Raw genomic sequence first — 17,672 nt, forward strand, 5'->3', positions numbered from 1 at the left:
TTTCAAGGCGGGAGGTGCAAATGTGTAATATGTATATTACAAAATCTACGTACATATGAGCATACTCAACTTTACATAGCAGGCTATGAGTCTAGAAGTATCTGTCCACAGACCACAGCGCATAACCCGATAAAGTTTTGAAAGTGATACTACATGATTATAATAGATTCTAAAACCAACGAACCTTCGCAACTCATCGTGCAAACCGAAACAGCTGTGTGTGCGGGCAGAGCAAACATTTAAAATTAATTTAGAAAATTAAGCCGATATGCACATTGCCGGAACCAGCAGTAAGGGTTTCAGTGAGCACAACAAATATCACGTTGTTGAAAACAATACATTTTCACACACATACATTCCGCAAAATTTCATAACATTTCCACCTGGTAACAATTTTAAGTCGCTAACATGAGAGACAAAGCATTAGGAGAGAAAAGGCAAGCTCTATTGGTGAATTACAGAAACATTACTAAATGTGAGAAGGAAATGAATGTAAACTGCACTTACTGTAAGGACTCGACAAAAATGTACAGGACTTCCGAGCCAGACAGTTCACGACTCAGTTATTTAGGCCAAATGAGGACTTGTAAAACCTTTCAAAGCCTCAAACCTCAAAAGAGAGGAAACTGACGTCCTACCGCATACTCATTAAGAGTAATGCACGCGCTGGCCACAGTAGAACAACAAATGTGTTAGAATTGGCAAGGGGCTGGGAATTGTGTGATTTGACGCTGACAATTTTGTTGCGTGCGTGTAGCTTCATGGAACGTAGGTGCCGTGGGGTGTTCCAGTTGATGACAGAGGACTTGTGGTGGGTGTTCAAGAGGGTCAGTTGGCCTTGTGACTGGCATGAACGGACACTCCCACATACTTAGTCTGGGCAATAAATTATGTTCCCCTTGTTCAGATGACTTTATGGTTATTATTACACAAAGCCATAACCAGGATTGTTCAGATTAATTGCAAAGAGTCTTCGTTTCACTTTTTTCTCTGTTCCCCATCACTTTCCTCAAGAAGGTTAAGTGGATCTCACCTCTAAAACTGGTACTTTTTTTTAGGTCGAGCCTTGGCAGTGCATGTGCTGCTCTGCGAGGCATGCTGTATTAGAGTTTAGATTTGAAGCTCCACCCATATTTTTCATTGGCTTGTATCATTGTCCTTTGTAAAGGCTGTCTTCTGATTCGTTAATAGGCTTGTTAGTCCTTCCTTAGTACCGCCTTGTCTTCATTTGTAACCTCCCATGAGGACTAGCCCTTTTACTTCTGTTACATGGTATATCTTATTTAGTCTGTAAGCACTAAGCATTTGCAATGCAATAGGTCTCGCATTTACGAGAGTTTGAGCTATTGACATTGCAAATAATGCCTTTTAGATTTGTTTTCGTTTTAAAAACATAATTAAAAGGCTTTGTCATTTACAATGCCAATAGCTTTAACTCGTGTAATTGCGAGACCTATTGCATTGCAAATGCTTGTTTAATTTTACCGCAAATTCTCACAGTGATTGGGGTAGAGGAACCTGATGGGGCTGTTGGGAGATTGGGGCTCCCCAGAGAAAAAGGTAGTAAAATGTAGGTGCACCTGGGCACCACTTTCTGAAAAAACAGTGGCTAGGGAGCCAGCAAGGGATGCAGGGGCCTTGGTTTACACCCCGCGGCTCCCATTGTGGGCACCAGGTCACCCACATTAAATAAAAATGCTAATATAAGAAATGAGCCACAGGATCAGCTCATTTTTATTCATTGCTCCTAAAGAAGCGCCAAATAGTAAGTCTCCTGGTTCATTGAATTTGCGAGACTGGGAGAGCTTGCCATATTTTGAGGTCGAGCCTGTAGGCAGCGTGCAAGTGCCTCCACTTTAGCGACAATCTATTGTGTCTAACCAAAAAATTAATACATACTCCACAAACGGGCTCTTAACCTGCCCATTACTTCACGGGTACCACCAAACTGTTCAATGACTTGCATCTCCACCTGTGCATGCTGAACTCGGAGCTGGAGTTCAGAAAGACACTTAAAACCTGCCTTTTTTTTAGCATAGGGATTAGCAGCTCGGTCTCTTTGCTCTGATGTCCTCCGCCTTAGCCCCGGGAAACCCCATCTGAGGTAGCTGTACGCTTTATAAATGCTTTTTATTATTACTACTTACCATTCGTTGGCATCCTTATCACTCTTCCTGTGCCACGTACTTTTCTGTGGAGCATGATGTATTTCACTTAGTGTCCATCCACTGCTCACACTGCAATTGAGGCACTATTTCTTCTTTTTTGGGCATCTTTATATAGTGTGACCATGGCCCGAAAGTAATGGAGCACTTTATATGAGCACCAGTGACATTACACAAGGACACATTCATCTTTTAGGCAAAAGTGATTTGCACAGAATCACAGGATGTTGAGCCGACATCAAGACTCTAACCTGGTTTAGTAAAGGGCTCCACGTGTCAACGGCACACTGGACAAAATACTTGGCTGAAGTACAATTTAAATTGCAGGAGGGGGGCGCATGAGGCTGAGCGCATCACGGAGGGGACAGGCAGCAGTACAAGGACAGAGAAACAGCAACATAAGTGTGTCAGAGGGGCGAAGAATACAAGGTGGACAGCTGGAAAACTTAATCAACAAGACAAAAGTAGCTCCTGAAAAGTGAGCAGAAGGGCACAAGTAAAGTGTCCATGCTCCGGGGCAAGAGGAAGTAAAGCTCACAAATAAGCAAATCGAGAGTGACAGTGACATCACCCAGTGGTAAGAAATGGGCATGTTCTAAGCCCACTGTAAGTTGACAATATGTCTCGCAACAGACAGCGCATGCTCTGTGTAGTAGGCAAGGCTTAAATATTATGAAGATTTTTCCGAGTTAACTGGGAATCCTTGGGCCATTGCAAAGAGGTTCAGATAATTAGCATCACTATTACGCCAACAAAACAATTGGAACCAACAATATTAATGACCATTGTTAATAAAAATGTGTCAGGGTTAAACTATTACAATCCAGAAAACAGGTAGACACCCAAGATTAGAAGCAGCTACTATCATGGTCAAGTCAAGAGAATCTTTATTTTTACAAATACACTCAAGAATAAGCTGGATTCACATCTGATATATGTGATGGACAGCCTAAAACTACCAGTGCCAGTACGTTCTGGACAACAAGGGGATATGAGGGGGGTTAGTAGGAAATTACTTGGACTTTTCTTCTTTGGAAGTTGTATTGCATGCAACAAAATTGTACAGAGCATTAACTAAAGAAACTGACCTATAGTTAGACTCCCATTCATGCACCTATAATAATTCTTGAAAGGTAAGTGGGGTAACTGAATATTTTAGACAGATCACGGCATTAACTTAAAGACTTTCCCTCAAAATTAAAAGTAATTTCTTCATTTAATGTGATTATTATGATGCCCGAGGACAGCACCAAGTGGCTGCACCAGTTTCTGCGAGAGCTACAGCTGGACCAGTTCTACACAATGATCCGCGATGACCTTAACGTCACACGCCTGTCTCACTTCGACTTCGTGCAGCCCCTGGACCAGATTGGCATGGGCAAGCCGGGTAAGGAGGTTGCCGGCTAGACCTCCAGGGAGTTTGCTTTCACTCATTTTCTTACTTGCAATCCTCTTTGGCCCAATGTGCTGTTGGGGGTGGGTCTTGCCCTGGAGCTTTGTCACTCTCCTTCATTCTCCACAGTTTGTAACCTGGCATATTCAGTTTTGACCCTGGTAATTATTTGTATACACACTTTGGACCTGATTTGGAACTCAGTGAACGGGTTACTCCGTCACAATGGGGAGAGAATGTGGCCTAATGGCTAGGGCGGTCGACCTTGGAGCTGGGGAACCGGGTTCAAGTCTCTGCAGGGACGCTCAAAATTCTGTGATTCTGGGCAAATCACTTAATCTCTCCGTGCCTAACAAAAATGAATGTGTCCGTCTGTAATGTAACTGGTGTTCATGTAAAGCGCTCCGATACCTTTGGGTCAAGTTAGCGCTATATAACACTCCCCCAAAAAACATTTGGTGACCGATATGCCTTTCGCTGAACAATAAATCCCATAGAATATAATGGTTGTTCTATTTGGGTGGATGGGAAATCCGTCACCGTTGAGATGGAGTAACTCGTCTGCAGAGTTCTAAATCAGGCCCTTCTGCATTTTATCATTTATCACAGTGTGTCTAACTCTTACATTTCTACATAGGTTCTTTTCTACAGCACTCTAATTCCTTTCAGCCAACTTGCGCAACACAAAACCACACAAACATTCAAGAGGGGAAAACTAGGAGTGGGGCAAGATTGTTGTCTGTGATCCAGTTCTTAATTTGTACTGGTGTTTGCCAGTGTTCAGCACCAGCACTTATTTCTGGCAGTCCTGCCACAAGGTGGTGCTGTCTTTTCATTTTTAGGCAGAGCACATCAGAAGAGTATATACCATTACAATAATACCTTATCCGTACCATTCTTACAGGTTTGGGTGACTTGGAATAGTCCTGTATGCCATATGGAACTCTTTAACCCCCCCAACATAAGATCCACCAACAACCACCTTATCTTCAGAAAACTACTCAAGAATTGGCTCTTCCCCACATAAGCACCATACGCAAACAGAAATTTACAGTATATAAGCACTTATTTCCACTATAGATATGTACCTATCTTTGTGCATTGCTTTGTATAAACATGTAGAATAATTATGTTAACAAAATAACAAAAAACACATCTTTGGTCTACATGCACTTGCTTCCATTGTGCATCTATGTACCTTCCATGTACTTGGATCTGTGTGTGTGTTTTTCTCCTGAAAAAGCATATCCAATGCATTACCCCATTTCTCATCCTGTACCTCTATCAAAATCTTTAATCGACATATACTTACCGCCTTTATGCATCAATATACTTTCAATGTACTTATGGATCTATATATTGATCACTTTCTTCTAATTTAGTATTTTCAATGCACAACCCTATTTCTCAGCCTATACTTCTCTCAATATATCTTCTAGCCCAACTTTCTAACTCATCTCAAACTTCTTTCTAATACTCTTTACAATGCACTACCCTCTCTCATACACATCAATATATCCTCTACAACCAATCATTTATCCCATGCCACTATGATCCATAAAATAACCCTTTCTAAACTCTCTCCTACTCTACCCCTCCTTGCATCACCTACACCTTTTACTATACCGATCCCCCAAAACAAACCTTTCTAAACTCTTCCCCTCCCAACCCCTTTTTTACTCATCCAAAAGCCTCCTCCAACTGCTATGACCTCAACAAAAAAATACACATACACAAAAAAAAAAAAAAATCACTCATACATCCCTCCACCATCCTTTTCAATCAAAGTAGCAGACTAACATGTGGTCTTCTCAAATTCCATATTCCACTATACTAATTCACCATTAATCCTTTAAAGGTTCCAGAGTAGCGTGCTACTCGCCAATAAAGTGTTTCAACATCCCATCAGGGTTACAAGTGCTATGTAAATGCTAACTTTTTTCCCTCCTCAATCCAAATAACTAACACATCCACCACTCAAATTAATTTCATGTTTCACCATACTAATTCAAAACTAATTCTTATGGGTTCCAGAGTAGCGTGCTACTCGCTAAAAAAGTGCTTCAAAACACCATCAGGGGTGCAAGCGCTATATAAATACAAACCTCTTTCCCTCTTCTATCCTGCCACCTACCCTTCTCTATCCAAATAACTGACGTAACATATCCACCACTCAAATTACTTCATATTTCACTAAACTAATTTTCAAACCTAATCCTTTATGGGTTCCGGAGTATCATGCTACTCGCCAGAAAAGCACTTCAACACCCATCAGGAGTAACAGGTGCTATATGAATGCAAACCTTTCTTCCCCTTCTATTCCTCCACTATCCTTCTCACTCCAAATAACTGACTAATATCCACCACTCAAATTACTTTCATATTTCACCATACTAATTCACTAATCCTTTATGGGTTTCCGGAGTAGCGTGCTTCAACACCCCATATGGGGTAACAAGCACTATATAAATACAAACCTTTTTTCCTCTTCAATCCTTCTGCTAGCTTTCCGAATCCTAATAACGGACTAACCTATCCACCACTTAAAATTTACTTGCATGTTTCACTATATTAATTCAACACTAATCCTCTATGGGTCCCGGAGTAGCGTGCTACTCGCCGAAGGAGCGATTCGAAGAAGCGATTCAAAGCCTCGTCAGGGGTAGTAAGCGCTATACAAATGCAATTAAAATACAATACAATTATCAACCCAAAAGAAAGGCAGGAAGGAGACAAGGTGCTCAGCCATCAGCTTGCACTTAACTTTCCTCTGTTCTGAGGCTCTTTGGCAACACAACACTCCCCCCTCCCCCCCCCCGCATATCACTGCAAAACTGTCTTCAATAACTTATTGTTCTTCAATCTTCAATAAATGTAATTGTAACCAGTTAATACTGGAGAACTGAGTATACCGTTAAGAGTTTCAAAATATATGTTGCAAAGTAAAAAGCAGTTTCAGAAGTAGCAGTTTACATACTCTCCCCTAAAACTACCAGAAAAGGAGGGAGGATACAGAGAATACAGGGAGAATGCCTTAGCTGCGTGGTCCAGGGAATGTTTGGAACCACGAAGGGCATTTCCACGCCTAGATACAAATAATGCCAATAGTTGTATTTTAAAATTTTCTTTTTAGTGCAGTATGAGTTTCACCAGTCCACGCATCCATCCCTCGCTTACATGGACAAAATAAATTCATTATCGTAGAGAGGCCTTTAAACGAGAACATAATTTAGCAGAAAAGGCACTGCTTGGTTGTGCTAAGGGTTAACGAATTGTTAGAATATCAACCTACACTCTACGAGTTCTCTGAATGCATAGAAGTTGACATTCCACAACAGAGCACTATTTACTACAGGCTCATGGCAAGTAGTGTCCCCAAGGTGTGTACAACCAAATTCGAACATGTAAAAGCAAGGCAACGGTGCAGCTGAAGCCAGATATGCCTCAGAAGAGTGGCACTCACCAGGTCCACTAGTGTCACGACATAACTAGGTCCATTCTGTAGGCAACGGGACAAGGATCTTTCACAGGAATACACTCAGGACAACGGTCTGCAAAAGAAAAACAATACTTTTAGGCCATCAGAAAGCATACTAAATATTAATCTCTAAGTGAAGAAATACATTTCTGTCTATTCCTTAATTCTTCTGATGGACATCCTGCCCGACTGTATGACCAAGTAGGTGCATTGATTTTGGCAACTGCTAAAAAAAAAAAAGAGTCTGTAATACCAGGTCGGTATAAGATTGGACGGATTAGTCAAGAGACCTGCTAATATACATAGCCCTACTTGCTGCACTTAGATTCCCCAAGCATTGTATTAGTTAATTTAACCTATGTACATAATGTAGGGATCTGTAGGACCCAATAAAACAAAAGATCGAGAATGAATTACCGCATCATCTTCCTTGTAAGAAAGTAATGTCAAAAGCTTGCAGGGTAGTGAGAGTTTTGGTTCCAGTGCTCAAAATGGAGCACCTTTTAAGAGCAACAAACCTAGTCTAGCCTGGTTGTCTGGCAGTATATCAAAAGCACAAACAGACGGAGGTGTAACAGAGTACTCTGCATGAGATCATATACGCTCAGCATATGGGTTACAGGGGCACCAACATATGTTAAAAAATCATACCATAAATGATCTGTACACTTAAGTTATTCAAATCACAATACTGCCCTCTGCAGCCAGGTCTTGAAGCATTCAGAGATACCACGTCGAACTGAAGACTAATATTCCCCAATCATCATTAAAGTTAAGAAAACCGTAAATCCAGATAACCAAGATCAGGATAAGCAGACTTTTCCCTATGCTAAGAACATATACAAATCCAGTAATTCCACCACTATAAACAACTTTTGTCTTAAAAAACAAAAGGAGAAGGGCAGATTTGTAAGGATTCCTGGTTTGTGAATCCCCTCAAATTTGCGCAAGTGCTTCACTACTGATTTGCAGACAGCTTCTCCCCATGGGAGCATAAGCAAATTATTATTGGCAACTGCAGGAATAAGTGAATTTCGAAAGATGGAACCGGGACAGACCGTAAACATTTAACAGTATTGAACAGTAAAGGGATTTTTAACAAGAAAATACTTTTCCTATGCAGAAACAAATGACACTAAAAATCTTACAAGTGCTAATGCAGTTACGTGTTGCATTTCCACCTTAAGAAATTACCACCAGGTGGGACTTTTATCTGTAAAAAGCTCACGCGTTAAGTGCTTCCATAATAGAACAGCTGTAATTTCCAGTAGTATTAAAATGTGGAAAATTAAGTAAGTAGTTTGCGCCAAATGTATGATTAATCCAATGGGATTATTTCAAACTTTTGACTTTAAAAACGTGCTCACTCATAAACCGTAGCAATCTCAGTGCGCAATTATAAAATAGGGTGTTAGATTAATCTGGCCTAATGTGGCCCATAGCAGTAACAAATCGAAGTAGCACCTTGCAACCACATAATTTACATGTAGTTTTATTCACTGGAAAAAAAGGTTAAAGTAACTTTTAAGTTCTAGGTGAATTTCAGTGACATTACATTTTCAATTAAAAAACAAAAACACAGAAATTCACCTGTTCTAGTTAGCAGAGCTAACGAGGACTTGCACCCCAACCATGCACTGCTTATGACCTCACATATTACATCACTTATGACAGGTTCTATGATATCATTTAGGACACCACTGAGGACATTTAAAAGTACATCACTGATTACATCATCCAATGAATGTGTTAGTTAGTTTCATAGTTTACATGGCCGAAAATCGCCACTTGTGAAACTTCCCGGGCGGCCATTAGCAATTTGGTCACCAATACCATGGTTACACTCAACCAGTTAAAGTCTCAAGAATTGATCACGGATAATATACGGGATATTCATAACATGCTCTTTGCAGAACTTAAATCTTTTTTTGTTAGAACCCCTCCTTCCATCGGTAAAGGCTAAGTGTTGAGATCCTGTACGTGGTTAAACAAGGACTGTAGACTGGCCCAAAGTGCCTTGATACAGGCCATCAAATCTAGTTCACCCACCACCATTCAAAAATGTAGGTCCGCGTACAAAACTGCCCAACTTAAGGCCAAACAAAATTGGGATGAGGACCGCTGGAGGGATTTATATCAGGCTTGTCATGACCGTAACATGGTCCATTTTTGGCATCTTCTTAAATGGGGTAACTGCTCCTCGGATACTCGGCCCTCTAACCACGTTGAGCCACAACAGTGGGTAGCGTATTTCGAGGAACAGTTTAAGGTTGGTGATAGGGTGATTAATCATAATATTTGTCCACTTGTTGTCGAAAACCCCTTGGAATTCTCTCCTTGTGAAGTTAAGTCTGTTTTAAAATGTATTAAGAGTGGTAAGGCCCCGGATCCGGATTGTATCCCTGCCGACTTATTCATCCAGGAGCAAGATGTATGGATCCCGTACCTGACTGTGCTGGCAAACGCCCTCGCGGGTGGTGCTGCTGTCCCTGACTCGTGGCTTGGGGCAGAGATATTGCCGATCTACAAGAAAGGCGATCGCTCTGCCCCAGGCAATTATAGACCAATTAGTCTTATTGACGCAGTACAAAAAATTATAGCCCGTCTTGTACTGGGTCGTATACAAACCTGGATGACTGATTTTAATGTGCTGTCCCCTCTTCAGGCGGGGTTTTGTACACATATTGGGACCCTGGACCAATTATTTAGGGTTGTACTCCTTTATTGGAAGGAAGTCTTTTTGGGGGGTGGTAAGCTGTATGCGGCTTTCGTGGACCTAAGGTCCGCGTTTGACATTGTGCCGAGGGTCAATTTATGGGAAGCACTTTTGGAGATGGGCAGGCCAAAAGAACTGGTATCCTTCCTGGTTATTATTCATGACAATACGTATGCCCGTGTTCGTTTGGGCAAACCAGGGGAGGTGACGGACAGATTTAACGTGTCCAAAGGTGTTCGCCAAGGGTGTGTGCTCGCTCCCACTTTGTTCTCACTATTTATTTATAGGGTTATAAATTACTTTTCCAACAACCCTACCGATGCACCCTCTCTGGCTGGAGTGAAGATTCCCCTACTCATGTTCGCAGACGATACCCTTTTGATCTTGAAGTCGAGACAGGGCTTGCAGTTAGCCCTGTCTCGCTTTGAGGTCTTTTGTCGCGAACATGAGTTGGAAATAAATGTTGGGAAGACCAAGTTCATGGTTTTTCGAGACCCTAGGCGCATTAAGGCACGGGTATGTCTGGGTGGTGTCAGTTTGGATCAAACGGCTGTGTTTACCTATCTAGGGGTCACCTTCAGCGAGACATGCAGCTGGTCTTACCAGCTGGATCTTCTTGCTCTTAAACATGCCCAACTAGGTGGAGCTTTGTTGAAAGAGCATAAACATTCTTTAACAAAACCAATAGCTCCCCTAATGAAGATTTATGGCTCCAAGATTCTGCCTGCCATTTTATATGGTGCTGAGATCTGGGGCTTTAGTAACATGTCCAAATTGATGACTGCCCAGAACAAATTTCTCCGAACAGCAATAGGGCACCTGCTCTCTACCCCGCGCATCCCTTTATTATATGATCTGGGAATCCAGCCTCTAGAGGACTTGGCAGGGTATAGACCCCTGGCGTTTTGGCGTCGCTTGTGGACTACACCTGAATTATCGATTTATGCCAAAGCCCTCTTGGAGGTTAAAGGGCTGGAGGGTTCGCACAGGATACCTTGGTTGTCTGGTATTAAATCCCTGCTGATTGACCTCGGGATGGCTGACCTTTGGGCTAACCCAGATACTGTAGTTTCCCCCCCGAAAAATGTCCTAAAGGATGCCTATTGGTGTTTTATTAAGAATAGGAGATTTGCTTCCCTTATGGGCACCTCGATGACTGCCACATTCTTGGCTTTTAAGGATGAGTCTGTTTATGAGGGTTACTGGGATACCATTCTGAAACATTTTGATCGCAAACTATCACCAGTTTAGAGTGGGAGCCCTACCACTGCGAGGACTCACTAAAAGCTGGAGTCCTCTTGGTAGCGATAAGTGCCCCTTCTGTGTAGATACAATCGAATCTATGGACCATTTCCTTTTCTGTTGTCCAACTTATCAACTTCCTCGACGTGTTTGGCTTCGACCCGTCTGCAGATTAATGAGCACTCATTCTGCACAGGTTGCTAGTAGAATCCTGAAAACAGACGCATCAAAACCTGTAGTAATAGGTGTTGCCAAATTCATTAGTTGGGCATGGATTCTTAGGGCATGGAAACTTAAGTCGTGATATGTGTCCCATGAGGTTTCAGCCGTTTTTTAATTAGCATCATTATTATGGACTATTAGGATAGATTGGCGCGTCTTTCACTGTATTTTAGTATGTTTGACATTATGTCTTAAAGATTTGATCACTATGAAATATTTTACATGATTTTAGAATTTTTATCTTGTATTGTAATATGAATTGTACTGTTTATGAACCGATTTTATTTGTATAGAATGTCTTTTATGATGTTAATCGAATAAAGACTTACTGACTGTTTCATAGTTTACATAGTGGCAGGTAACTAACATATTACTTTTCTACCTAATTTTGCACTGCCTGTGTCCAGCTAATGGGTGTAACATGTTAACAAAATGTGAGTGCTTCTAATGCATCATAGTGTGTAGAGGTACTGAACATGTTATAAATCTTTGAACGGAAGAGTAACTGTGTGCAGATGACAGTTGAGGAGTTGTGTTCAGCCGACCTACATCTGGCGCGCGTCCTGCGGTTCTGCAGATCCAGAGCAGGACGACGCTCATTTGAGGTGCTTGCACCAACTAATTGGAATTCTCTGCCACTTTCTATCAGAAACGCTCCTAATCTCCTGTCCTTTAGAAGGGCAGTGAAGATCTGGCTTTTCAAAATATCTGCTTCTCCTCTCCTACCCGGTCATCCAGCATTTTAGCGCCGGGACGTCCATTTGCCGGCACAGCCAAACGCTCTATAATTTACATAACATGTTCCACACAAGTTTTTTGGTTCTGCAGAAAAAGTTTCCAACGAGGCAAAGATTCTATGTAGTAGATACTAAGTATTGCAAGCAGCCTCGAGTTATTAGACAGGATCGTCTCAGCATAACAATTTCTACATAACATACTAAACTACGTACATGCGGTTGTTTGACTTTAGAAATTGGGCTATCTGTAAAGTTTTCACCACAGTATGAAGGCTGCAAGTAGTATAATGTTTAGCGCCTTCAGGCCTTAAGCGAACAGGGTCTTATATAAATGAATTGTACACATTGAGCAGTTAGGAAAACCAAAAACCAAGCAGTTTTTTTTTTTTGCAATTCGAAAGGTTGCGCATGTCATTTCTAGTGCGGACAACGCCACATGGAGAACAACAAAGCCAACTAACGGCGCCCAGGGGTACTACTGACAAAATGTTTCCAGATCTAGTCTGACTGGAGATAATTCTAAGGAAAGGAATCTGCAGATTAAAGTCTCAGATGTCAACTTTGTGCCCTTTGTTCCGTGTCAATTGCCAGGTCTGCATCAAAACATTTTTTGCTGCCTTTTCGTTCCCTCGATCCGTATTACCTCTTGGGGTCAAAGTATTAACTATGCTTGGAGGTTTTTTTGGTTTCGACCCGCGAGGTTCCCTTGTATTGATCTCCTTGATTGCCTTAAGATTTTGAATTAATGTTACTTTCTGGGTCTTGGAGTCTGGAATCCTCCACTTGACCCCTCCGCAATCTTGCAGTTTCACAGTTGTATGTTTATTTTATGCTTCTGCCTCATCTTTGTTTTTCCCCTACCTTTTCCCCTACCCTTAAGGGTTCTCAGGGGAAAGTCTGCACATGTCCTGCACCCCCTCTATCTGGGGTCTTTTGGAAGGCACAAATTGCACACCTTGTGTTGGTACTAGTTTGTGAAGGCACTTGTGGAAAATACCCCTTTTAGGTTTTGTCCCCCCGTTGGAGGCCAAACGAACTTCTAAATAAGGACCACCCACCAACTGTCCATTCTCCGACCACTTGGCTGAAACCAAAAAGAAGAACCTGGCTTTTTCGAAGGGTTATGTCGACAATCACACACTCTCAATGTGGATCTTCACATTAAACAAGGTCTGTCCTCTTCGGTTCTTTTTGTGCTTCTGTGGGGTTTATTTACTCTGTTCTTCTGCATCTACGATCTAGACCTGTGGTCCCCTGCCTCCGTACCAAACAGCAGAAAACTAATCTAAAGATGGGGACCATGCATTGTTGTTTCAGGGGCAGGCCTCTGGCATCGTAAGAACAGGTATCTACCAACCTACTGGTTAACAACCAAGCGAAAAGGTGGTGGTGGAGGTGGTGGGGGGAGGGTGAAGGGACGTTCTATAACCAATCCCTAGATGGCAGAATAGTGCATATTTCAGATAGCATTGCCAGTTGAAAACTCCAATTGTTTCGGATGATAAAAACAACTTCATCTGCCACTTCAATTATCATATCAAAACGTTAACAGCCCACTTTATCTTCAGATTGACTGTCTCAAAAACTTGGATGAGCACAAGATTACCACATGTTCTTTGAAAGACACCTTATGTAACAGTCATTCTTAAGTGGACTACAGTTTAAGGTTTGAAAGTTTTGTTAGCTTAAAAGTTCCAAACACATCGTTGTAAGCAATGTAATGCTGTGGTGACATACTGCATGTGCATATTATGGAATATCAGGTTAATTTTCGGACATGGTAAGACGAAGACCGCAAGTACTGAATTATCGGCATAGAATTGAAAGATTGTACTCTAGAGTTGGAGCCAGAGCACATAACTAAATTAATTCCTTCTAAACTCAATGTACATAAAAGGCACTTCTGGAAGAGATACTCAACATTTGGGATGGCTCTCGCAGACAGACCTACGCTTGACAACTATAGTATAGAACAAACAGAACTGAAAAAAAAGAGAATGGGAAACCCTTTTCGAAACAAATTATACATGAGTATTTGCATAAACTTCGTATTCATTTCAACATCTGCAAATAGTCTTCATGGAACTAAAGCAATACACTAATTAAATTAACTTAAGTCGTAGTATTATTTGGATACAACATTACTTAATGTACTAAAATTCGAACCTTAACTTGCAAAATAAAAATAAACACAAAATAAACTAACCTGCAGTCACAAAAGAATTACAAAAAACAAATCACACAAAGAGACCGCTTAAAATACAGGCATAAGAAAGATTTGCCTTAACAATAACTATACATCCCATACAAACATCTGATAACCAGTACTATTAGCATACACCATAACACAATATATTGGAAAGTAATAAACACCAAAAAAGGAGAACCACCCAGTATCTCTAGTTCAGTTAAGGGACAGACAACTTACATTCTTAATTTCAGTATATTTTAGACTTAATCTTTCTTAGACTTAATTAAATACATGTAAGAGTTACACCCAGCATAACTGTTTCAAAAGACACACATGTTCTTTCTGCAGTCACATTGACCACATCAATGTGCAGTTCATGACATACTAGATTACATGATCTAACCACACTGAGTAACTAGATTTATTTAGAAAACAGGCTGCACACACCACAGAACAGATGTCGTCAGAAACTGCAAGATTATTAAAACCTTTAGTAAGATGGTCATTCACTGAATTGTTGCAGAGGATGTGTATAGGCTATTGCAGTATCAAATCCTAACTGGCAGGATATAGGAGTTTTTGCATTTCCCTTAGAAGGAAATGTTTTTTTAAACGTTTTAACATTCTGAATTAACTAAAGCAGGGTTCTCCAAAGTTGGTCCTGGAGGGCAAGATCCATGCCAGATTTTTAAGATAACTACATTTATCTGAATGGGGCTATGCTAAAAATCTGGCATGGATCCGACCCTCCAGGACCGACTTGAGAACCCTGAACTAAGGAATGGGGATATTTGTAAAGCCCACAATTCCAGACCCTCTCTGGTTCTAGCCTATGATGGGCCTGCGAGAAGGAGACTTGGGACAAAGTACCTGTACAATACAATAAATGTTGTGTCAGCTGCTCAGGGTGCCATGGTTCACACAAGGACTCAACCCTAGCTCACAAAATCCTTGGTAGCGGATACAATTGGACCTCACAGTCGGAGGCAGTGTATATTTAGATGTAGCTGTAAAGCTTACACATGCTTTCATTTTTGATTTTTCTTCAGATCCATTTCACTAGGGCATCGGAAAATCTTTAATCCTCCTCCATGGCTTATCCCACATTAGCACGGACTTGCTATTATTGGCAGAAAATCTACCACTTGCTGCCTAATTTGCCTTTTTTTAATTTACCAAAAAGAATATGCTTCTCGCTCCAGGTGTCCAAAATGTATTTTAAAAAAATTGGGGGAAAAAAAAAAAATTGGATGCACACAGTGCAACGCTACAACTGATATTCTGCAAAATCTTAATGAATACAACTATTCACAACTGAAATGCGACAAGGGATTTCAAGGCAACAGTTGTACCCATATAATGTAAACACCTATCAGCTAAATCGACTAAGGGTGGCAGTGGTAAAGTCCAGCTGGCACTAACACCTAAAAAGCAGCAACATTAATTCGAGCAGGATGAAAATTAAGATAACGTTTTCACGAAGGCTTGTTAAATAATCACAGATTCACGTTTGTGTCAGACTGTTGTCAAATTGGCTGTTATTTCAAGATTAGCTTAAACTTTAGAAAAAGCTCATGCAGCATGCATCTCTTCTAAATGTCAAGTGTCTTGAATCTTTAAGGTGATCCTAGCGAGACACATACCCAATCAATATTAGTGCACCATACATTTCTGAAGGACGCTAAAGAGAACAAGGTCCTTTTAGAGGATTGATACTGTGGGCTCAGGCAAGCGGACAGCCTCTCACTTAGCATGTACATGAATCCACACAAAGTGGGGTGGTAGGACAGATTTTGCAGACGTCACTGTGAAAATTTTCCGAATGACCAAAAAGTCAACGTTTTGCAAGAAGGTAGTTCTAAAATCGCGAACATGTTTGGAGTGTTTGTAGGGTCTCAGGAGTTGAAGAAACACATTTTGTCAGCCGCATGGTTGGTTAGGCCTCTTTTGGGGGTAGGTTAGGGAAGATGGTATAAAAGCTAAGTAACACAGATTCTCTATCTACGTTTAGCGATCTAACTAATAAGCTATACAGAGACATGTTTAGGTTTATCAAGCGCTTGTGATATTCTCTACAAAATACTTATAACAAAAGGGGGGGGGGGGGGGTGAGATTTCAATGTCTCATACGGTTTATATGACCTGTCATTGGAGTATACAGTATCAAGCAAATATTTTAACTGAAACGTTAACGCCAAAATTCATGTTTTCCAGGCGTTGAATAGGTTTAAAGTTTGCACAAAATTTATTTTGCATTAAAAACTTCAAAAATGCCATCCGTGGGGGGGGCTGGATTCTAACTTCCTAAATAGAACACTATACTTAGTGAAAAAAGGCACCTACATTGAGGTGTGCCAAGTTCAAGAAAATGGGTGAACATAAAGGTCCCCCTTTTTAGGTCTCGCCTGAGCCAGGACGCATGCGCTGCTCTGCGAGGCTTCTAGTAACGACTTCCAACTCGGACCACACGCTTGTGCGCGTGTTTTTTTTTTTGTTGTTCACACACTATTGGCCTTTGCGTGCGTCTTTCTAAGAAAGACAGCACGCAATTGGCCACAGGCGTGTAAATGTCCTGCCTTCTCTCTCCCCGGGCCTAGTGAGCGAGCAGCGGACCCACACTGTGCCTGCTGCATTCCTCAAATTCTTTGCAGTGTGCGCGTGCACCACTCGTTTCTCAGACTGACGCACATACAATTAGACTGGCAAACAGTGGCACTCGGATCGTTCTAAGCCCATACATAGAAATGCACAGACATACCGTTCAAGAACATTATATCGAATTGTTTCGTTAAAGCAAGAACGTGTTTTTCACACTCCAGCGCGCGCCTGGCCTGAGCTCTCACCAGCGGAAGCACAGCTGCAGACACAGTGTGAGCCAGTGGTGGGCTGCCGTGCTTTCCTTGCCTGATAGCAGAGTTATGTATAACAAGCCAAGCTGTCAGAAACAGATATTTTGCTTGTTAAGTCTCGGCCTGGAAAGTGCCTGTATCTGCGATGAAGAAAGGAGGGATGCCACTGAAGGGATGAAAACTAAGTATATGGTGCCTTGGGGGGGTTCGCAGGCGGGGAAGTGCAGATTGTTGCCAGCAACGCTTTCACACCCTTAGCGCTTTTTTTATCTCCCAATGTTTTACCTTTTTCCTGCTTTACCATCACCTTAGCTCGTGAATACATTTTGTTTTAAAGAAAATCTTCACCATAGTAAAATACATGCTGAATTTTTCACTGCAGGGTTAACTTTGACGTTAACTTTATGTAAACATCATTATAGAGACATCAAATGGGTTGTCTTAGAAAATGTATGGGGAGACGCACTGAGCATTGAGAACAGACTGATTACTAAGGAGGCCCGTTGGATATCAGGAACAGGCCGACCGACAGGGTCTGAATGACGTCATTGAGTGGAATAAGGTAGTAGCACATACATAGATACAGGAACTGAGTAACAAGCACCTTGTGCACATCCTTGTAGACCACTCTGATGGTGGGGTCAATCTTGTGACGCTATTTGTCATGCTGATGCGAGTG

General features: G+C 41.4%; 1 protein-coding gene across 6 annotated transcripts in view; it reads right to left on the bottom strand.

Moving 5' to 3' along the window:
* Positions 1–17,672, bottom strand: part of BCL9 (BCL9 transcription coactivator) — a 685,736-nt gene that overhangs the window by 173,133 nt on the left and 494,931 nt on the right. For 5 of the 6 annotated variants that reach the window (XM_085621192.1, XM_085621190.1, XM_085621189.1 and 2 more), the window contains one exon: positions 7,022–7,109. The exons of the other annotated variant lie outside the window; for it this stretch is intronic. The gene's annotated coding sequence lies outside the window, so the exon portion shown is untranslated. The remainder of the gene's footprint in view (positions 1–7,021; positions 7,110–17,672) is intronic. 6 annotated transcript variants of the gene reach the window in all.

The sequence above is a fragment of the Triturus cristatus genome, chromosome 8 (genome assembly GCF_964204655.1).
Source record: "Triturus cristatus chromosome 8, aTriCri1.1, whole genome shotgun sequence".
NCBI lineage: Eukaryota > Metazoa > Chordata > Amphibia > Caudata > Salamandridae > Triturus > Triturus cristatus.